Source organism: Chelonoidis abingdonii, chromosome 3 (assembly GCF_003597395.2).
Source record: "Chelonoidis abingdonii isolate Lonesome George chromosome 3, CheloAbing_2.0, whole genome shotgun sequence".
NCBI classification, from domain to species: Eukaryota; Metazoa; Chordata; order Testudines; family Testudinidae; genus Chelonoidis; species Chelonoidis abingdonii.
This window is the reverse complement of record NC_133771.1, coordinates 6,222,133-6,245,087: the sequence shown is the minus strand read 5'-3', so window position 1 is coordinate 6,245,087 and position 22,955 is coordinate 6,222,133. Positions and strand designations below refer to the sequence as shown.

The 22,955-nt window shown below is 46.8% G+C and overlaps 1 protein-coding gene across 1 annotated transcript in view; it reads right to left on the bottom strand.

Annotated features, from left to right (window-relative positions):
• Positions 1 to 22,955, bottom strand: part of ADCY3 (adenylate cyclase 3) — a 110,191-nt gene that overhangs the window by 41,467 nt on the left and 45,769 nt on the right.

Sequence of the window (22,955 nt, the reverse complement as noted above, 5' to 3'; positions counted from 1 at the left end):
CCTGTGTATAAGAATGCATCCCTGGGGCGGTGTCTTTGTCCAGCCTAGGGGCAGTGGAAAGTCCCGCCACTGACTGAGCTGAGTCCATTGCCAGGGAGCACATAGTACTGGCTAGTATGCACCTTAGCAGCAACGTTTAAATTTGCCAGGGAACTAGACATTGTGTTTCCAATATCGACAATAAACCTGGCCGACGTGCCTTCGTACCTTACTAGAGTCTGTGGTCATTGGGGTTCTCTTTCGGGGTCTGCTGTGTCAGCTATCTGCGCAGAGCTGGGGCAGCACACAGAGGGAACACACGCACGCAGCCGAGTGATACCAACATTGAACAGAGCAGAGCACCACACCGGTACACTGTAGCACCTCTGACAACACTGGTGACCCGACACCGCTGATCTGGTGAGTAAGCGAGCTGTCGCGCTGTAAGGAATCGATCTAACATGGCAGAAAACCTCGTGCTAGGGAACCCCCTGATCCCTCCCTTTTGATCCCCATGGAGTTTTATAACTCAAAATGGACCTCGCTGGATTGCCAGTAAGGGGGTCCATATGAATTGAAGAATGGAGAAACATGGACTTTGCATATAAGAGCGATGGTAGAATCCAAGGCTCTGAAAAATAGTAGTAAAAGTAAAGAAAGCAAAAATTCTTGCAACTACTGTCTATGGCAGTGAGATGGCTGAAACAGCATATGCTGCATGCTGGCCTCAAACAAGTAAATGGAAAAAGCAGGGCAAGTAACAGGAACAAAGAAAGTTAAAGATTCAAAAAGAAGCCTACACAGCCCTGGAATGCTCCCACCGCCCTTGCAGGTGGCAGCAGCCAGAGACAACAGTTACAGGAACCAGAAACAGGACAGTGAAACAGGAACCTACAAAAAAATACGTGAAACAGCTGTAAGGAAACCTAACAAAAAATAACGTGCCGTCCCCTGTTATAACTATTGAGTGGGTAACAGCAGGCTTTCAGGTAGCTACCTTGTGCCTGAAGAATGGGGACAGAAGCGGAAAGAGGTGGTCCTAGTAAAATTAAAAGATGAACTGGGTCCACTGCATTGCAATCATCACCCTATGATAAAAGCCAGGTTCCAGTTAAACTTAACCGGATCAAACCTAGACTGGTGCCTGTCAGAACGGGACAAGTAAGTGCACAGAAGGAAAGAGTAGCAAACAATACTCTCACTTGAATTGGTAAATCAAAATGAAGGAAAAAATGGAACAGTTCACAGAGCACATTAGGAGACAGGAGCTGCGACTCGATCGCAGGGAGTGAATAAAAAAAGAATTTCAAAGTAAAAAACTGAAAGTTAAGCGGGTTAACACCTAGAATTGATGCATTAACACATAGAGAGCTGCCCAAAACAGTTAACTCAGCAAAAAAGGGCACTCCCACTATCCATTTGGCATGCACACAAAAGCAACAGACACTGGGGGAACAAATTCAGGTTTTACAAGAGCAGGTAACTACCCCTAATCTACTCTCAGAGCCAGGATAAAAACCAGGGGCGCAATTCCCAACTGTGCAGGTTCCCAATTGCTTTGACCCACAGAACCACACTCCGCTCTCATATCTAAAAATAGAACCTTCTTTCTCAAATATTTTTACAAACCAGTTAAGTTTTGTCCTTTATATGTTTTCCCAGATTGCTAAACTTGCTGCTGCTGCCCGTACTTTCAAATACCTTGATAGAGTTAATCTCTCTTGGCTCAGGTCTCGCTACCTTCCTAGGTTCCTCTTCCCTCCACCCCTACTTTTCCCCTGCCTTTCCTCACTTCTACTCTCTTTCTTTGTTTTAAAAGTTAAAAGTTATAGTTTTTATAGAGACCTCCAAAAGATAAAGCAATTGAAAACAGAACAAAAAAAGAAACAAAAAGAAAACAAAGTAAAGACTTTAAATTCAGTAAATTACTTATTTTAACCCTTCAGGAATGCAACAGCTGGAATTATTCCTAACTTTCTTGAAGATATGGTTGCCAAGCATCAGAAATGCACTCTCTGCTTCTAATCCTAGCCACTAACTAATATTTGAAACATGGGCTTTTCTTATTTCCATATAGCAGAGTTTTAAAATAATGTTAAATATAAAGTAATGCAAAATTCCTTGTTACCAAATTAATACAATACATTTGGCAAATATTAATATATTTTTTATCAATTTATGTTACAAGTTTTACATAAGGTAATAACTTGTTTATTCAAATGTTTAACCCTTTTTATTTTTTATTTTTGGTAGTGTTATTTTGTATAGTTATAAATAGAATTCTGGCACCATTTGTTTTTAATTGTAAGTTTGTCCTGTATGTCATGTGTGTGTCGTGTCTATGTTGTGTGTGTCACGTAACTATTTTTTAAAAAAAAAATTATTTTGTTGCAACAAAAGTCAATTTTATACCCTTTTTAAAAAAATATATGAGATGTGGTACCACACTATTTTAAAATCATGGTTGGGGTATAATCATAACATTATTACACCAATTTTTTGTGCAAAGTTCAAAAAAGTTTCAGTTACAAATATATGTACATATATTTCTGTCTCATCAAATAATGCAATTGCAAACAAAAAGAATTCTCTTTTATCAATCGCGGTTTTGTTTTTTAAGTTTTTTTTAAATTTGTTATTCAAAGAAAAATGTAAGGGGAAACCTCAACATTAAGGTAAAGATAATATTAACAAAATGTTAATTTCTTGTTTGGGCTTTTTATAAACTTGTTTGCACTTTTAAATATAGTTATCAGAATGTCATAACCAAAATGTTTTAAAATAACAATTTATGCATAAAGCTAACCAAACAATTTCAACAGGTTTGTACCTTTGGCTCCCAAACATGGCAGAGCATCATGAAAGTATACCCTCAAATACCCTCAAAGTATTTGCATGTGTGATGTTATTGATATAAACTGGGACCATATAGAACATGGGTTGCAACCAAGGTTCTGTAGTGGCACCAAATCCTATGTAAAAGAGGTCATAAAAGGTGTCTAAGACCAGGTTACGGGTTACTGGTTATGATTGTGCTGTCTGTATGTCTGTATCATTTTTGTAGTTGAAATTATGAATATTGGCTGTGTCTGGTACTGTCTGTATTATTCAAAGGTGTGCTGCACTTCGTGAGCACCAGGACTAGTTAGCAAGTTGTCAGCTTCAGTCTTAGCCTGCTTGATGGTCATTAAGCCATCAACTACACAATGACCCATCGAAGGGTGAGAAGGCGGCATACGCCCTGTACTCAACTGGGGTGAGCGTAGAAACTGGCCCATTGTGACTGTGCAAACTCCAATTTTCCTGTAACTTTCCACAGTATGAGAACAAAGCGGTGTTCTACAGCCTGGGGAAGTCGTCTATAAGTAGCGAGGCAATATCTTCATCTCCATTTGTCCTTCAAATCCCTGCTTCTACCTCTGGAGGTATTTGAGGCTACAATCTGAGGCTCTGCAAAAAGGACTGTATGACCATCCCTGCAGGGATTTTCTCAGAGACTGACTTAAACCTGCATTTTACTATCATCACGGGACAAGCCTGAACTAAGACGTCTTGCCATTCTGTATGTAATTGATTCATTTAACTTGCCTCACACAATTCTAGCTTCACTGGGGGGGGTGTGAGGCCATTAGTTTCAGTACTCCAGGTTTAAAGGCACTCTACAAAATAGAATTTTTGCACCCCTAGATATTAAGAGATGGCCTCTTGGCAAAAAAGTATGTATGTAGATTCCTGGTCTGCTGAAGGTGTTTTTAGAGAATTTGTGCATTTCTTCCAAATTATTGTAACATGGACTTTTTACACGAATTGTAAGCATCGTATGCAGGTAATTTGCCTGTTGGTTTTATCCCATTCGCAGACCCTTTGCTCTCATCTTGAATGTATGGCTCCTTGTTTTGCAATGAGAATATCTGAATTAAGTTTAATTAACGATATGGTTAAGGCTTAAATGCGTGTGACATTAGATAGGGAGAATTCCTTTTTTGCGATATCTGCTATTCCTAATTCCATAACTCTCTACACACCCCATTCCATCTTGTTCTGAACCAACAACGTTATCATTTGTAATTTATAGGTGAGGGTAGAACACAGACTTCATTTGTGCTGCCTGGTAATGTTCTGGAGTTCATCTTCTTCCTACCTCTGGCTTTTATCACATTTCTTTTATATAGTTACACTCCCCAGTTGAAATGTAGAGTCGCTGTACATATCCCACTGAGATCAGTGCGCAGCTGAGGGTAATATATGTCGTTTTGGTATACAGCTGGGAATGTGATTTTGTTGTTTTGTTTTTTAAGTTTCTTGTATGGGCATCAAAATGACCAAAAAATAAAAGCAATTGAAAACAGAACAAAACAAGAAACAAAAAGAAAACAAGGTAAAAACTTTAATCCAGTAAATTAATTATTTTAACCCTTCAGGAATGCAAGCTGGAATTATTCCTAACTTTCTTGAAGATATGGTTGCCAAGCAACAGAAATGCACTCTCTGCTTCTAATCCTAACCACTAACTATATTTGAAACATGGCTTTTTCTTATTTCCAGTATAGCAGAGTTTTAAAACAATGTTAAATAAAAATAATGCAAAATTCCTTGTTACCAAATTAATACAATACATTAGGCAAATATTAATATATTTTTTATCAATTTATGTTACAAGTTTTTAAATAAGGTAATAACTTGTTTATTCAAATGTTTAACCCTTTTTATTTTTGGTTGTGTTATTTTGTATAGTTATGAATAGAATTCTGGCGCCATTTGTTTTTAATTGTAAGTTTGTCCTGTATGTCATATGTGTGTCTTTGTCTTTGTGTGTGTGTGTCACGTGACTATTTTTTTTCTATTTTTTATTTTGTTGCAACAAAAGTCAATTTTATACCCTTTTAAAAAAATATATGTAGTTGTGGTACCACACTATTTAAAATCATGGTTGGGGTACAATCATAGTATTATAACACCAATTTTTGTGCAAAGTTCAAAAAGGTTTGTTACAAATATATGTACATATATTTCTGCCTCAACAAATAATGCAATTGCAAACAAAAGAATTCTCTTTATTAATTGCAGTTTTGTTTTTTAAGTTTTTTTTTTAATTTGTTGTTCAAAGAAAAATGTGAGGGAAACCTCATCATTAAGGTAAACATAATATTAACAATGTTAATTTCTTGTTTTGGCTTTTTATAAACTTGTTTGCACTGTTAATATAGTTATAAGGACTGTCATAACCATAATGTTTTTAAAATAACAATTTTGTGCATAAAGCTAACCAAACAATTTCAACAGGTTTCCACCTTTTGGCTCCCAAACATAACACAGCATCATGAAAGTATACCCTCAAACACCCTCAAAGTATTTGCATGTATCTGTATTTAAAATTTATTTTGGTTTAATGTTATATTGGTTTAATTTTATATCACTTTTCTTTTGTTATGTTATGTTAATGGGAAGCAGTGGTTCTTAAAGTTTGTGCTTCGAAACAGTTAACAGAAGTAAAATTGGTATCACAAGCAAATTAACTCTAAAAAGCTTCTTAAAATTTCTGTTACAAACTCTTTTGACGTGTAACAAAGTGTTCAGCAAGGGAAAGCAATACACCTCTCATGGAAGATCATGAGCATTTCTTTTTAGCCGTTAAGCATTACACTTTAGTATGAAAATATGTTAGTAATGCACCTCAAATGAAAATGAATGTCTATATAACAAGTGTAACTGCAAAAGTATACAGCTTGTGTTAAAAAGCTCACTCGGTCCCTATTACATTGTTCTTATTACACTGTAAACAAACTAAGTTAAAACTGTGTATTAAGTTTGGGTTACTGAAAACAAACAAAAAAAAGGAACTTTACTATGTTAACTAACAAAAGTTGTTTAAGTTGCATCCCACAGACCAACACCAAAAAATATCACATCCTGAAGACACCAGATAATATCAGTATTACAGTGAAGAAACCCCCAAGCACCAAGAAAAGAAAACTGAAGTGCTTATAAATGAGAGACTGGTCAAATACACTGGAATAAATTGCCTAGGGAGGTTGTGGAATCTCCATCTCTGGAGATATTTAAGAGTAGGTTAGATAAATGTCTATCAGGGATGGTCTAGACAGTATTTGGTCCTGCCAAGAGGGCAGGGGACTGGACTCGATGACCTCTCGAGGTCCCTTCCAGTCCTAGAGTCTATGAATCTATGAATGTGCATAACCTTGCTAAACTGTTTAACCAACACACAGGTAAAAATCAACAAACGAATGGCAGCAAACATCATGAAGGCAAGGAAAGAACAAATTGGTAAAGAAATTAAGTTACACAGTAACTGCAAATTGGGTAAACAAATTTCCCTTTAGTACCAGTCATAAGTTGGGTCAGTGACACTGCATCCTAACTGAGGCACATGATATTCAAAACAATCTTGTTCAGTGTCTGGGAACCAATATTAAATCCTGGCACAGCAATATTTGATACATTGGTTACTGTCTGTTCAGTAGGTATCTGGGAGACAGCATCCATAAAAAACAACTGAATCTACATCAACCAATGGAACAGAGAAGCGACCTACTTCTGTTTCCTGCCCAGTAAAGCTGACCCAAGGGTGACAACCAGCAGCAAGGGTAACCTATAAGTACTGTGTAGTAACTAATTACAATATATTTATATATAAAGGCCTCAGTGGTAGAGTCTCTACTCCAAATTTCTGTTTTACTTCTCATACACACAGTAGTGTGGGACACACTATCACAATCCACACCGGTAGCATCTGACAACATGCTTTACAAAGGAGGTCAGCATCATCTCCATTTTACACATAGGGAAACTGAGGCCCAGAACAAAGACGCGACTTGCCCAAGGAGAGCCAACAGGCCAGTGGCAGAGTCAGGAATAGATCCAAGGTCTCCTGAGCCCCAGTGCAGTGCTCTGTCCACTAGAGACTAGACCCCGCTGACACAGTGAAAATGAGCAGCGCAGTGGGAAGAGTGTGTGTCTGGGGGACCTGGAGACAAACTAGGCTTCACTGCTTAACACACAGCAGCATAAAAACTCCCCTTCACAAGGCAGCATTCTCTGTCCCACACGCACTGTCCAGCCCCTGCTGCTTTCCCCTCATGACGTTGGCACTGTATGCTACCCCTGTCCGCACCCGCAGGCCAAATCCCAAAGTCCTGATTCAGCAGCTAGTCTGGTGAGACCCCTGCCCCTCACTTGCTCCTGCTGCAATGAATGGCAACCACCCACCCTCTGTCCCTCTCTAGCGGTTCGTTCATATGTGTCCACTACTGCCTCCAGCCCCACAAACTTCGTCCTTTAGCTCAGGCACTGAAGGTTCATGGCATAAGCCACCCTGGATTCAGGCTACTCCTGGCCCTTGGCCACCTGGAGATTTCCACACCCTGTAGCAAATCTCAGGCTGAGCCAGCTTTCTGGATGCTTTTGTGTTGCCACATACATGCAAAACAGCAGAAGCCAGGATCTGGCCCAAGGTCCCTGCCCCAGAGATCTCACCCCCAAGGATCACATTACGAGGTGTGGTGACAAGCAGGAACCCCACCCTGCCTTGCTTGGGGAGCTCATTTTGTGACATGCCCTAGCAGATAGGGGGAAATGAACTGAAGCCACAAGCTCCTTTTAGCCCAGGTTCATCGCCAGGCTGGACAAAGGGGCAGTGTGTTATCTCCTGAGCTGCGTGCTGGTTTGGGGCATGTTATGCAGCCCCTGGCTAATGCGAGCATAAACAGCCTCTTGACAGTAATCTCCCACTCAGGGACACCGGATGCAGTTTCAAAGCCAGAATCCCACTCGTGCTCAGCCCTCGGGGTTGGAACTCCAAAGAGTGCCAGACATTTGAGCAGGTTTACATTTCCACCACTAAGGGAGCCATTTCTGGCAGGCAAGAGGGAAGAAACAGGATGAACCATGGTCACAAACAGCTTTCCAGCTAACCTAACCCTCAGCGCAGGCTACAGAACCGCAGGAACTTCCATCACTGAACCATGGAGGAAGCCACAGGCTAGAGGAAGATGGGTTTAGTCTCTGTCAGGATGGGTTACAAGACACAAAGAGCTGGCACTTTGACGGGGGGTGGGGGAGGAGCTGTCATCTGATGAAGAATTGATTGCTTTGGGATTTGTGGTTGGTGGATGGGGGCGTTTTATGACTCATCAGCAATGCTGTTATTAGTATTTTGCTGGTATCATATTACAGTGGTGTCTAAAGGCACCTGTCAGGGACCAAGGCCCCACTGTACACACGTGGAATAAAAAGATAGTTCCGGCCTCAAAAGCTTGCGGTTTAATTTAAAGCCTTAAAATTAAGAAGGATGGTTTCATGGCACAGGCATTGGCTCGGAGCTCTGACACTGACTCATGGTGTGACCTCGGTCGAGTCACTTAGGGTACGTCTACACTGGGTCTGTGGGACCCTGGCTTGTGGACTTGGGGTTTCCTACCCTGGGCTTGAGCATCCACACTGCATTGTATACCTGGGTCTCATAGCCCTGCTAATGTGTCCACACTGCACTACACAGACCTTCTGCCTCGGGTCTGCGGCTTGAGCTTTGTCCACATTGCAAGAGAAGAGAGCTTGGACCTGAGTCACAGCAGGACTTGGGATCTGACCCATCCCCCTAGCAGGAGCCTAGGACTGAGTGCTTACTGACCCAAGGTAGACTGATTTATGTGCGGATGGAAACGGGGCTTGGACTCAAGCCTAAGTCAGAACCCAGGTGTAATGTGCAGTGTAGACAGACCCATTATCTCTCCATGCCTAAGTGACTCACCTGTGAAATGGTGATAATACGCTTCATTTCTCCCATACTTTCTTTGCTTAGACTGTAAGCTGTTCAGGGCCAGGGCTGTCTCTGATTAGAGAACCTAGCACAATGGCCCCGGATATGTATAAATATTTGAGACTTTTGAGTACTGAGCCAAATGTATCCTCACCTGGGATGAACGTGACCAACTGTGCAATGCTGGGCGCTCAGTCAACCAACCAAACTGATAGATGTTGGAAATGCCTGCTACAACCGATCAAACCAACGGACCCTCCAGTAGGGATGGGTGGATTGAATAGCTCGCTGCGTCATCTAGATATTGGCCACATTCTGCAGCTCGCACCCCTGCCTGCTGATGCCAGTAGCTCTACTCATCTCACTCACAACAGAGGATATCAGGGAGCATCTCAGCCTGAGCTCCGTTCAAAGGGTCATCACAGCAGCAGTGGGACCCAGTAGAGAGTTTCTGAGTCCAGCTGATGGTGCAGAGATGGGCAGGAGCCAACTGCACTGCCATGCAAAACAGAGGAGAGCAGTTACATGGTGTCACCCAGGAAAGCAGCCCCTCCCTTTCTCCCCGCAGTCGACCAGACAGGAAATTCAGAGAACTGCCCAGAATCAGTCATGGCCAATCCAGGTACAGCTAACAGGAGCATGACCAAAACACGTAAGACCTTGGAGCCTCTGTCACATACTACCAGGGACTGAACAGCCAGCACACAGGACACACGCACTTGACTATTGAGGATGCTGCCAAGCCCCTGACTCTGACTGAGTGGCCAAAGCAATCTCTACAGGCACCTGGTGCACAGGGAAGCTCCTCAATGCAGGGCACCGTGGGGTGTTCAGAGGTTAAAAGCTCTGCCTCCACATGTAGACAGCTCAGGTCCTCAGCACAGGCAATGCATCCAGATCAGGCAGATTCACTTCTGTCAGAGATTCTCAGGAACCGGGGTTGTGTCACTATTTGGTCACTCCTGGAATAGGCCATCTTGCAGGGGCAACGGCACAGCTTCTCCCTATGGTCCTTTGCCCAGTCCAGTTTTAAATATCTCCAGTAATGGGGCTTCTATCGCTTTCCTCTGGAGAAAGTTTCAGTCCCTAGTATTATTATTTGCACTCCAAAATCAGTGCTTTGTTGTGGGAGGTGCTGTACAAACGCTTAGTGAAAGACAGTGCCTGCTCCCAAGAGCTCACAGTATGAAGAGACAAGAGGTTGCAGAAGGGATTTGCTTCATACCACATCAGTGGCAGAGCCAGAAACAGAACCCACATGTCCTGGTTCCCAGTCCAGTGGCCTAGCCACTAAACCACACAGCCTCTCTGGACCAAGTCATGTGTGAAATCAGACTGTGAGCTCTTGTGTGTGAGGAGCATGTGCACTGTATCTGCCCTGAGAAGTGCTTCACTCACCTTTGGACGCTGCAAATAATCATAATATAAGGTGACTATACTAGCAGATTTCCATCATGGAGACATCAGGGACCAGACTGGACATGTGCATGAAAGCAGCTCCTGGCATCCAGCTTCTCCTGGAGCGTTTTGTTTTGTTTTCTTGCCACAAGGAGCTAAGTCAAGCTGAAATTAGCGAGTCTATTTTCAAATCCGGTTGACATGTTGCATTCAGCCCAGTGACCCACATACTCCATGCAGTTATTGCTGCCACATGATAGCACCTGGTTAGACAAAAGGAGGGGTGCCGAGGTGCTAGACTGATAGGCAAAGTGCAAATCCCAAAGACAGAGGCAAGGCTCCTTCTGTTATGACTTGGAGAAACCCCCCAAGGCATGGATTGGAGCTAATTCTCCAGACTCATTCAATCAGTGGTTTCTCTGCTTAGCTCACAAGGGGGCCAGGTGTGATGGGAGTTTGTGTTTTATAGACACATGTACAATAGAAACTAGATTAAGAATATCCAGCCCATTCCACATCCAACTGAGGGTAAAGTATTTGGGTCACTACTGTCTTGGATGGGGTTTGATCCTGTGTCCTAGGCATGAAAGCCCAGCCTCAGTAGCCAGAGCCAGCTGTTTCCTTAACATGGAGGAGTCCTGCCCAGCTTAGCACCTCCCTGTTACTTCCTAACTGTATCTGGATTGTTGAATCACCGAGAAAATCATCCTCATTAAAACCTCAGCAGCCGAGAATGATCAAATTAACCCCACTGCATCCTTTGTGACGTACTCCCTGTCAGTGCACATGCCATGGCAAACAGCCCCAGGGTAAGCTCCCCCAGGGTACACAGGCTGCCAGCTTCACAGCTCACAGCCGCTTGGGTCAGCAGCTCTCTGAGCCTGATGCTGATCGCAGTCACAGTGATGTGGGGGAGAAGCAGCACCTGGGCAGACCATGGAATGGCACCAGGGTGTGAGAGGAGAATCCAGCCCTTCACGTAGCATTTGGAATCTGCTCAAAATACTTATTCCTAACAGACAACCCTGGCCTGAAACAACTCACTCCTGGGCACCTAAACTTCACTGCCTGGAAGGTTTAGGAAGCGGCAGACACCCAGCCATGTGCTGATACAACCAAGCAGAGGCACATTCCAGCTGGTCAACAACAGGGATGGAACCCAAAACCTTCTGCATCAAAAATACAAGCCCCCACTGGTTGAGATAAAGGCATAATTCTTCAGCCTGGAATTAGCAGTTGTTATGACCTCTGGAGTCAGTCACAAGAGGAAGGGCTGCTCAAATGCATGACATCTGAGCGCCACACCAATTCTCAAGTTTAAATGGATTAAAAGCTGGCTAATTGCTTGCTCTCAAAATGTCATTGTATAGAGGGAATCCTCATGGAAGGGGTGTGTTTCTAGTCGGGTCCCTATGCTATTTCACATTTTTATCAGTGACCAGGAAAAATACATAAAATCTCCGCTGATAAAGTTTTCAGAGTACACAACATTGGAGGCGTGGTAAGTAATAAAGAAGACAGGTCACTGATTCAGAGCAATTTGGATCTGTAAGCTGGGAGCAGGCAAATAACATGTGTTTTAATATAGCCAAATATAAATATGTCCATCTAGGAACAAAGACTGCATGCCATACTTCCATGATCGGGGACTCTATCCTGGGAAGCAGTGACTCAGAAAAAGATTTAGGGTTCATGGTGGATAATCAGCTGAACATGAACTCCCAGGGTAACGCTGTGGCCAAAAGAGCTAATGTGATCCTGGGATGCATAAACAGGGATCTCGAGTAGGAGCAGAGAGGTTATTTTGCATTGTTGTGACTTCTGCTGAAATACTGCATCCAGTTCTGGTGCCCACCATTCAAGAAAGATGTTGATAAATTGGAGACAGTTCAGAGACGAGCCAGGAGAGTGACGGAAGGATTAGAAAACCTGACTTAACAGGCTCAAAGAGCTCCATCTATTTAGCTTAACAAAGAGAAGGTTAAGACTTGATCACAGTCTGTAAATATGGAAAAAATATTTCACAATGGGATCTTCAGTCTAGCAGAGAAAGGCATCACACGAGCCAATGGCCGGAAGCTGAAGCTAGACAAACTCAGACTGGAAATAAGGTGCCCATTTTTGAGAGTGAAGGTGGTTAGCCACTGGAACAATTTACCAAGGGCAGTGGTGGATTCTCCATCGCTGACAATTTTTAAATTTCTGGAGCAGGTCTCTGTCCTGTCCTGTAATGGAGGTCAGACTATTAGATGATCAAACTGGTCCCTTCTGACCTTGGAATCTATGATACACCAAAGTGCCATGATGCTGTGGTTAAGGTGATTTCGTAGCAGGCACTTGAGTCGGTGCTAACCAATGGCTCAGGGTGCTGTCAGGAGGCTGTAGTGCAGGGTAGTATCCCTTTAAATAGTGTGCGAGTCCTCTAGTGACCCTCACTGTCTTCTATGTTTCAGAAACCATCCAGAGCAGCAATGTGTGCCTGGTGTGCTGCACAGAGTTAGTAATCACAGTTACCTGGACCCTTCTGGGCCTGTGGGGCTCCTTCATATTTCATTTGTTGTATGAAGAAGAGACATAATGCAGAGCTGGGCGCACGCCAAGGGCAATCCGTGCTCATGCATCATGGTGGAAGATGGTGGGCTGGTGGAGTCAGGAATTTCCCCCATGTACAGCATGGCACAAGTAACCAGGCACATTATGGGGGAGGGAGAGAGGAGGGGTTGGGTTTCCTCTGCAGCATCCTCAGTGCATGAGGCAGGATACAGAACTAGGTGGACCAGAACGGCAGCTTCTATCTGATTTCCTATGCCACTGCCATCCCTCTGCTTGGACACCAATTCATCCATATGACTGTGCTGCAGCTCCCTGGAGTGAGATGTTACACTGAAGTCCCAGCCACCTGTGGCCATTCAATAAGTCAGAGAGCTTTTTGCAAGAATAAGGGTCAAAGTCCAAGAGGAGGGACCATGTCCTGGCTCCCTAAAATCTCCCCAGCAGCTTCTGTTGGTGAGAGTGGACCTGGTTCTCCACTGCCTTGCCCTTTGCGCACGCACATGTACACCCAAGCAAAGTGAGTACCAAACCACCATGGACTCCACAGACTTCACACTCCTTCTGCTTGGGTGTGAACGGTGACACAAGGCAGTGGAGAGTCAAGCCTGATCTTCTTCTCTCCCTGTCCTAAACTGTTGCACCATGTTACATAGTGGGCTGCCCCATAGTGGTGGATGGCTGTGAAACACTTTGTGATCTTTGAATAAACCCTACTACAAATGTGTGAAGTATGGTTATTATATATGTATGATCACTGGGCCACGATATAGTGGTATGTCCTAGAGACTCAAAGCAGCCCTATAGCTGCAAGGCATTTGGATCACTCCAGTGAATCTGTTCTTTTACCTTCAGGTCTCCTTACAACCCACCTTGTGTAATCAGTCCATGTGCTATTGCTGAGTCGTAGTTAACGGGGTAAAACTGCCGTAGTAAACAGTCGAATGATATCATGCATAGATATTGTACATATACTTCTTCCTGGAAACTAAAGCTGGCTAAAAATAATTTAGTTATCTATAAAAACAGACCAGCAGCGAGGCTGTTAATTATGACTTCTTTGAAGTAAAATTTACCAGCTGGAGAGCTGGATTTTTTAAAAAGGAGCTAGGTAATTTTATTACCACTCATAGCATCTGCAGCTATGCAGAACTGAGAGCACTCAAAGGGCAATCCAATCTCATGCATTGGGCTGGAAGATGGTGGACTGGTGGGGTCAGGAAGGAATTTCCCCTCCCCACCATGTACAGCATTGCACAACTAGCCAGGTGCATTATGGGGGGGAGGGGAAGGGAGAAAAGGAAGGAGTTGGGTTTTCTCTGAAGCATCTCAGTGCATGAGGCAGGATACAAGACTAGCTGGACTGATGGTCTAATCCAGAACGGCAGCTTCAATCTGACTTCCTAGCCCACTGCCATCCCTCTGCTAGGAAACCAGATATTGAGACTGAGCCAAGGCATGCTTCACAAGGTAAGGGAACTGGGTGGTTCCCAGCTCTGGAGAGGCTGCACAGGGTTAAATAAACAACTCTCCCACCACAACCCACTGCGGTTCTTACCACACTGCAGGGTGGACACAGATACATTCATTAATAGGCCAGAAGGGACCGTTGTGATCATCTCATCCGAACTCCTGTATAACAGAGGACAGAGAACTTCCCCTAAATAACTCCTACTTGAACTGGCACATATCATTTAGAAAAACATCCGGTCGTGATTTTAAAATGGCCAGTGATAGAGAATTCACCAAAGCCTTTGGTAAATTGTTCCATTGGTCAATTATCCCCACTGTTAAATGTGTGCGCCGTCTAGTCTGAATTTGTCTAGCTTCAGCTTCCAGCTATTGGATCTTCTTATACCTTTGTCTGCTAGTCTGAAGAGCCCTTTACTATCATATATTTGTTCTCTCTGTGGGTACTTATAGACTGGGATCAAGTTACCTCTTAACCTTTTCTTTGTGAAGACAAATCAATTGAGCTCCTTGAGTCTGTCACTCTGAGACATGTTTTCCAATCCTTTAATTGTTCACCTAGCTCTTCTCTGAACCCTCTCCAACATATCAACACCCTTCTTGAATTATGGACACCAGAACTGGACACAGTATTCCAGTACTGGTCGCACCAGTGCTAAATTCAGAGGTAATATAACCTCTCTGCTTCTATTCAAGATGCCCGTTTATGAATCGAAAGATTGCATTAGCAGTTTTGGCCACCAGGTCCCACCGGGAGTGCATGTTCAGCTGATTATCTGCCACAATCCCCAAATCTTTCTCAGAGTGACTGCTTCCCAGGATAATAGAAGTATGGCCTGCAATCTTTGTTCCTGGATGCATGACTTTACATCTCTCTGTATTAAAAGGCACATTGTTTGCTGGTGTCCAGCTTACCTAACAATCCAGATCTCTTTGTGTCAGAATCCTGTCCTCTTCATTACGTACCAGTCCCCTAATCTTTGTGTCATCCGCAAACTTTATCGGGGATGATTTTATGTTTTCTTCCAGATCACTGATAAAAACGTTAAATAGCTTGGGGCCACGACCCAATCCCTGCAGGGCCTCACTCAACCTGCGTGATGATTCCCCATTTTCAATGACATTTTGGGGTGTGGCAGGGGCATAGCTAGGGAATCTACAACTATGAACCAAGTCTCCCAGGAAGGGGGAGTTACAGAGGCTGCTAGTGCTCCTGCAGTCAACAGGATTGTGTCTCCCTGCCTGCCCATCCATGTCATCCAGCACCACGCTCATCTGCTTAGGCTTTGGGCTAGAGGCAAGGCGTGATCAGGAAGCAGGAGACTGAAAATCTTGGGGAGCAAACACAGGTGCAGAATGATTTGCTTGGACAGCTCCGGAAATGGGGCTGTGAGCTGGGTTGCCAGCGAGAGCCTGTGATTATGGGCAGCTCAGGCTGGATGGATGAACAGAGGAGGATTTGGGGTTTTTTAAAACCAGACTCCTGGATTATCATTAACTTTCTGGCCCACTAAAAGAGCCACAACATCCTCAAAATGACACTGGTGCTGTAAATCTGCTCGGAGCAATCTGCGAGTCTCTGGCACGCTCCCTCTCTGGGGCAGGGCTGTAGGCAAGGGAGTACAATCTGGCAGGGACAGATGGGTTTTTTCACTCTGTATTAACAGGAGCAGCGCCTCGTGCATTTCAGACCCCCTCCGTTCATTTCCTTTGGCTTCCTGTAATTTGCCTTGTATGTCAAATTGTGTCACTATGGCAATCTGTTTCCATGACAGCAAATGACAAACTTCTCCGCTGCCAGTTGCCCCTGCTGGCTTCCTATGTCGTGCAACAGCAAACACCCAGACAGGGGAAACAAACATCTCTCCATCTCCCAGAAGAATTCACGGGGAGCCTTCCTTCTGCTATCCAACAGCCCCTCCTTTGCTCCACCACACCTGGCTAGCTAGAATAACAGAGCTGGGATGCAGGCTTGGAGCAGTGGCACCTGAGAAGAAGAAAGCTATGACTTGTTACGCACTGCCAATGGAGTTGGCCCAGCACAAGATATAGATTGTCTCTCTATCCCTGCTTCATCATGGAAGCTGAATCAAGGCAGGTGGGCTCTGGCAATGAGCTACCAGGACTTTCACCCGCAAGACACTGGTTCAAAAGCCAGGTCAGATCAACGGTGACTGAGTGATTCTGACTCTTGGGTACGCTAGGGCAGCTCTGTGCTCGGCTCCTAATGCAAAGCTGTCCTCAAGCAGGTGGAGGAACTTCCTGCACTGTGTGGGAATAGCAGCCCTTAGTTACGGGGATCCTCAGCTTCCAGAATGGCTCCTGAGTGCCTTAGCAGCTAGTGCAGATTACAGCAGCCCTGAGGCTGTTCTAACATACGCCACGGACCAGGTTGATCTGGAGCCAGCCTCAGGACTGAGGGTTTCAGGGACAGAAAAGGATCCTTTGGATCCCCCAGCAGCTGAGAACTTGACCTTCTCTATCTCAGTATCTCTCAATCTGTCTCAACCTTTCCAGACGACTGTACTCCTTTCAGGAGTCTGATTTGTCTCACATATCCCATTTGACCTCTCTTAAAAATGACTTGCTTACAAAATCAGACATAAAAATACGTTCTCATTTTTACCATATAATTAAAAAATAAATCAATTGGAATATAAATATTGTACTTACATTTCAGCATATGGTATATAGAGCAGTATAAATAAGTCACTGCATATATGAAATGTTAGTTTGTACTGTCTTTGCTAGAGCTTTTTATGTAGCCTGTTGTAAAACTGGGCAAATATCTAAATGAATTGATGTATCCCCTGGAAGACCTCTGTGTACCCTGCAGGCCTGGTTGAGAACCACTGATCTGTTAGTTTTTAAGTGGCCCCCACATCTAATGAGCATTGTGGGTCTCAGACCAGTTCCTGAAGGACAGGTGTCCTCATCACCCATGCCACAATTAGCACCCTTGAGGCAGACTCAGCAGGGAAGCCCCGGAGACTGAACTCCCCTGCCCAGTGCCGGGGAAGTAGGGTGAGGGTGTCCAGAAGAGTGGGTGAGGATAGCTGAGCTGTGCTGTGGCCATTCTGCTGCCTGACAGTCCTGTGGGGCTGCCCCCTGAGTGCTCCCACCATGAGGTCCCCAGTGTTAAGTAAAACCTTCTCACCTCCCATTGGCTTCAGTGGGCCAAATCCAACAGGCAGCACTCCCAAGGACTTCCCCTGCCTAAGGGCAGAACACACACCAAGTCTGGGCTTCAGAATCAGGCCAGGCAGGCAGTAAGGAAGCTCTGCCCATTTGCAGGATCAGGCCACTCATTTGCAATAAGATTTCAAGTGCTGTGTGATGCAAGCACAGTCCTTTCTCCAGGCAGGCTGCATTCACTGCCTGCAGCTGAACAGTCTGTGCCGCTTCACAGCGAGATTCCGTGTATGAATCTACCAGGCAGTAAGATACGATCGGGGGGAATCTAATAAATACGAACAGAGAAATCTCAACAGGAACAAACTGGTTTCCCCTCCCAGTGATGAGCGTTTTTACAGGCACAATGGAAGGTTCTGCACACAAACCGGGGTGGTGGAGAGAAAGCTTTCTATATACGGTGACAACATCCCAATCCCTCTCAAGTGTCTGGAGAGGAACCAATGTCTCAGTTCCCCGGGACAGGCACTGTCCAGAACTTCCTTTGCACACGTTTACATTCCGACTCCCCGTTGTCTTGGAGGACATGGTGGAGTTCTGGACAGTGAGCAGCGGTTGTTGGATGGTGAGCAGCAAACCGGTTTTCTTTTTTTTTGGTGGCTGCCATATTGTGCTCCAGAACCTTCAAAATGTGACCCACCAGAGCCATGTCTGCCTGAGTCTGCAGACAGCCTGAACCAATCACTTGGCAAGGTATGAACTACCTCATGTCATTTCAAGTGTGTGTGAACTCTGAAGCCTAAAGATGACTGGTTGAATGCCAACACCAAAAACTCATTTAGCTCTAATCAAAGAAAGGAGGGGACTGCTCCCAGAAAGACCAGCACCAGTTTCTGTGAACGACATGTCATCTTGGTGTCAGGAGTAGGCGGGGCTGAGGTTGTGGGTGGAGGAAAATAACACTGTGGGTTTTCTTTCCAGATCACCACTTGTTGCTGAAAGCATTGAAAAGCAATAACAATCATCATTAGCCGTGAACAGAGGGCTTGCGGCCTCTGAGTTAGACAGAATTAGGCTGGGCTTCGGGATCTGAACCTCAATCAGGCCTAGGGGTGGGGTTCAAAGGCATCACAATCTCATAGGTTGCCTTGACATGATCCCAGCCTCATGTGGCAGAAGGGTCACACTATTCTGCCACATATCAGTTCTTCTTGTGATATGATGGGCAGAGACCCCCTTGAGACCCCACCAGACCACAGTTTGGGCCAGGGCCCCCCACTTTTTACAAGTTATAAGGGCGAGTGATGGAGGGAGTGGGCAGAGAGGAGCGAGTAGGGAGCAGGGTCTTGAGGGGAAGAGGTGTTATGGGGGTGGGGTTTTGGGGGAAGGGGCAGTGCGAGGGGGCTTAGGGAGAAGGGGCAGCACAAGATTGGGGGTTCGGGGGCAGGGCCACGGTTCAGGCGATGGCGGTCCGCCCACTTTTAGGGCGCTTCTGCTGCTCCTGATTTGGGTGGCTTACAGAGTCCTTCCCCTGCTTGGGGCATACAAGGGGATTCACCATACGAACGAAAAGGTTCTTTGTCCTCCCCTGGGAATCACAGTAAAAGAAAAAGACAAAAGCTGATCAAATCTTCTATTCATCCCTTGGGGGTTTGGCTTATCTGGACACACCAGTGTCTTTGGTCAGGGTCTGTCTCCAGCTCCTCCTTTCGGTAACCCCCGCTTTAAACCTGGTCCATAAAGCAGCAGGGTCTGCAACTGTCTTCCTCTTTGCTGATCTATCGTTGTAGCCAGCAGTCTTCCCCCCAATCACCATCTTGGGGGTGGGGGGGAGCAGGGGCGGATTTCCTTCTTTTCAGCCTCCTCCCTCCAGCAGAGCAAGCCTGCAGGGGTGTCTGGGTAGTGCTGGCTGAGCCCATCAGAGCTCACAACCCTCCTCTCTACTAGCCTGAGGGTCTGCTCTTGGCAGCGTCTGCTTTAGACCCATCTCATGGGGCTTCAGCGCAAATGCAGAGGAGGCATTAGCGCAGCCGGGGCAGAGACCCACCCAGTGGGGCACCGCTAGGAATTACCGCTGCCTGCTGCACTGGCTGACAGGCTGAGGCCCGGTCTGGGGGTGGGCAAGATTCTCTGGGCCCCGCTGTGGAACTGAATTCACACAGGGGACTGTGGGGTGGCAAGGAATGGACCCTGCACTGGAGCCAGGAAAACGCTCCAGCTAGGGGCAGGGTTGAGGGCACGGGCCCATTGCCACAGGCCGATGCTATGGAACTGTGCCCTGGGGTGGGTGGATAGAGGACTCTAACCCCCCGCTCAGCTTTATCCTTTCCCCTCCCCCTGCTCAGTGCCCATTACCATTCGGCAAGGGGACACCTGGCTTCAGCCAGAAGCTGGCTGTCTAAAAATAGCTGCCGGCTCTAGGCTGGGCCTGCGGGCAGTTCCTCTGGTGGATTCGAGGGAAGACTATGCAAAAAGTAGAATAATAAAGAAGGCCAAAATAAATACACCTGCTTCACTGCCCTGCAGAGGGGCTGGGCTGGGGAATGGATGGCCTGGCTCAAAAGCCTCTGATGCTGATAGTACAGCCAACCGATATCTGCCCCTAGGACGATGACCAATTAGCTCATCAGAGGGAGCCATGGAACAATCCACACCACTTTCGTGGAGAGCTTTACCACCACAGGCGCTCCAGGGTCACTCTGGAGTAAAGATGGAGTGACAGATGGAGTCACTGGGGTTACTCTGGGTTTACACTGGTAGCAGAGCACAATTTGGCCCAAAACGGACAGGAAAGGGCAAACAGTGCATGAGAATCACCCTCACCTCCCCTTAAATCCTTATCCCACTTTCATCTGTGCACCACCCCCAGGCTTAGCCGTGTCTCCCACTCGTGCACCTAGTCACCATCCTTTCCCCTTTTAAACCCACCATGCTGCTCCCACCATGCCTGTCAAGGACAATCTGTTCAGGGACCTGACACCGCTGGGGGCTTGCGTCTCCTGCTGTGCACCTGCACCCTTTCACCCCATCTGCCAGACACTGCATGCTCCTAGGATCGGGGCCATGACACCTGGCTGTAGAGAGCTGAGCGTGCTGCCAGCACTTAACCAGTAAGGGTGCAGATCACTACCTAGGGCTTCATGGCTGCTGCTGTGTCGCCATTGCAACAGGAGGGGTGGAATTCACAGCCTCCTGCTCCAAGAGCAGGGAACCCTACCACCTGAGCAAACAGAGAATCTCCACTAGCTGGTAGCAGTTAAGGCCTATGACACACATCTGGGCAGTTCTGATTCTATCCAGCAGAGGTGGCACATAACCACTAAGCCAGCTCATTACCACATCATCATCTCCCAGCAATGGTAGAGGAAGCATCACAGAGTCTTGGTCTCCTCCAAGAATACAATCCCTGCCCTCCATCTGGCCTCTCTCTAACTCAGCTTTCGGCGATGTCCCTTTGGCAGCCCATAGGCTGATGCCAGGCAAACGCACAGCTCTCAGCAGAGGCCTTTGGAGCAGAGAGGATGCTCCCCACAGCGGGCCATCGCCAAGGCAACGGGAAGCGCTGATGAAGTGCCCATTCCTACCTCGGCAGAAGGGGTTGGAACAACATGTTGACTCTGTCCCCGTGAGCAGCTGTGAGCTCACCGGCTCCTCCCGGAGTCCGAATGTGGGGATCTGGCAAGAGCCGGCAGGACAGAGGCTGTGCACACCAGGGGTAGAACCCAGATGGCTCAGGGGTTAAAACACCACGTGTGAAATTCCTGGAGCCAAAGGCTCAGGGTCTGGCAGCCCTAAGATCCGGGCAGTTCGCAATGGCTGTGTTCCATGTGAGATGGGTCCTCCGAGCCAGTGCCTTAAAAAACCAAGGTGCTGTGTGGTTGTTCAAGGTCCTACTGTTTCTTTCCATAAATCAGAGCTTTACTCTAACATCCTGAAGTAAAATGTCCCCCTCCGCTCTGCTTATCCATCCCCCTGCACTCCAGAGCTGGCTGCATTTCAGTGGTGCTGCGAGGAATGTGATTAAGGACAGTCCATGTCCTGAATGCAGAAGGGTAGATGCTCCCCCATGCTCTGCTTCTTTTTTGGCATGGGGGAGGCCCCAGCAGGCATAGGTATGGTCCAGTCCCCATCCCAGAGCAACAACCAGCTCCCTGCTGGCCCCCCTCCCTGGTACGCCACACAGATCTTGGCTAGAGCAGAGAATCTGGCTCAGGGCTTAACTGGAAGTCCTGGTCCTGATTATCAAAACCAGAAAGAGCACAGCACCAGCCGGGGGGCGCTGAGGTCTCTCTCCAGCAGGGGAAGTGGACCAGTAGCCCTTGAGTGCTCCTTAGTTATCGGAGCTGGTCTTTCACCCATTCAAAAAACTGTTATGACATATATCCCCCTGCCAATGAATTTGGCACTTGTGAAAGGGGTGGGAGCGGCAGCCACAGAGCTGGACTGCCTCTAGGCACAGGCACAGCTACCACCTGGCCAGGTGCACTGCGAGCCGATTTCTCCAGCTGCCACTCATCTTTGCCCAAGGGGCGGGCAGGAAGAACTCTGCAGACAAGAGGGCAAGTGCTGGATGGCCCCATGGCAGGCAGAAAGGTGCTGTGTACGACGGGAAGACCCCTCCACTTCCCTAGTGCCTCTCAGCTGAGGCCAAATCCAACCCCAAGGCTGACAAACATCTAGCAGAGTGATACTGCCTTTAGCCACTAACTAGCCTAAATCAGCACAGCAGGGCCCGGCTCCTGCCATACAAATGGATCATTCTAATAAAAGGGGCTATGGACGTACAAAAGACCAGGCCAGCTTCCCTGCTGTGCCTAGTTCAGGGGTCAGCGATCTACGGCACGCGTGCCACCTTTGGCATGGGAGCTGATTTTGCCTGGCACGCGGCTGCCAGCCACAGTCCCAGCCACCAGCACCACCCAGTGCACTGCCGGCTGAGTGACGCGAACCCCAGGCTGAGCGGGGCCAGCGGCCGGGACCCCAGACCAGTGGCAGGCGCACCCCCCGGCTCCCCCTCACCGCGCTCGGGTTCTGCGGCTCCTGGGAGTGTAGCCGCCAGGGCACAGGGCCCTGAGCCTGCTGTGGGAGGGATGGCAGTGGCGGCTCACATTCCCGGGAGCCGTAGAGCCCGAGTGTGGCGAGGAGGAGCTGGGGGGCACACAGGGACCACCACCCACATGCATCCGCTGCAGGAGCCAGCGCCCCCCGGCTTTCCCCTCACTGCGCTCAGGATCTGCAGCTCCCAGAAGTGTGAGCCACTGCTGCTGCTGCCTCTCCCGCAGCTCCCCGCCTCTGGCTGCCTCAGCACTCCACGTGGAGCCAGCGTCTGACCACATGGGCCTGGTAAGGGGAGTCCCGGGCGCAGTCAGAATGCAGGGGGAGGGTGTGACGTTATTGATATAAACTGGGACCATATAGAACATGGGTTGCAACCAAGGTCCTGTAGTGGCACCAAATCCTATGTAAAGGGGGTCATATAAGGTGTCTAAGACCATGTTTATGGGTCATTGGTTTATGATATATGCTGTCTGATGTCTGCATCATTTTTGTAGTTGAAGTTAATGAATATTGGCTGTATACTGTCTGTATTTCAAACTTGTGCTGTGTACTGGGAAAGATCCCCAGACAAGTTGGTGTCAGTCCAGCTTAG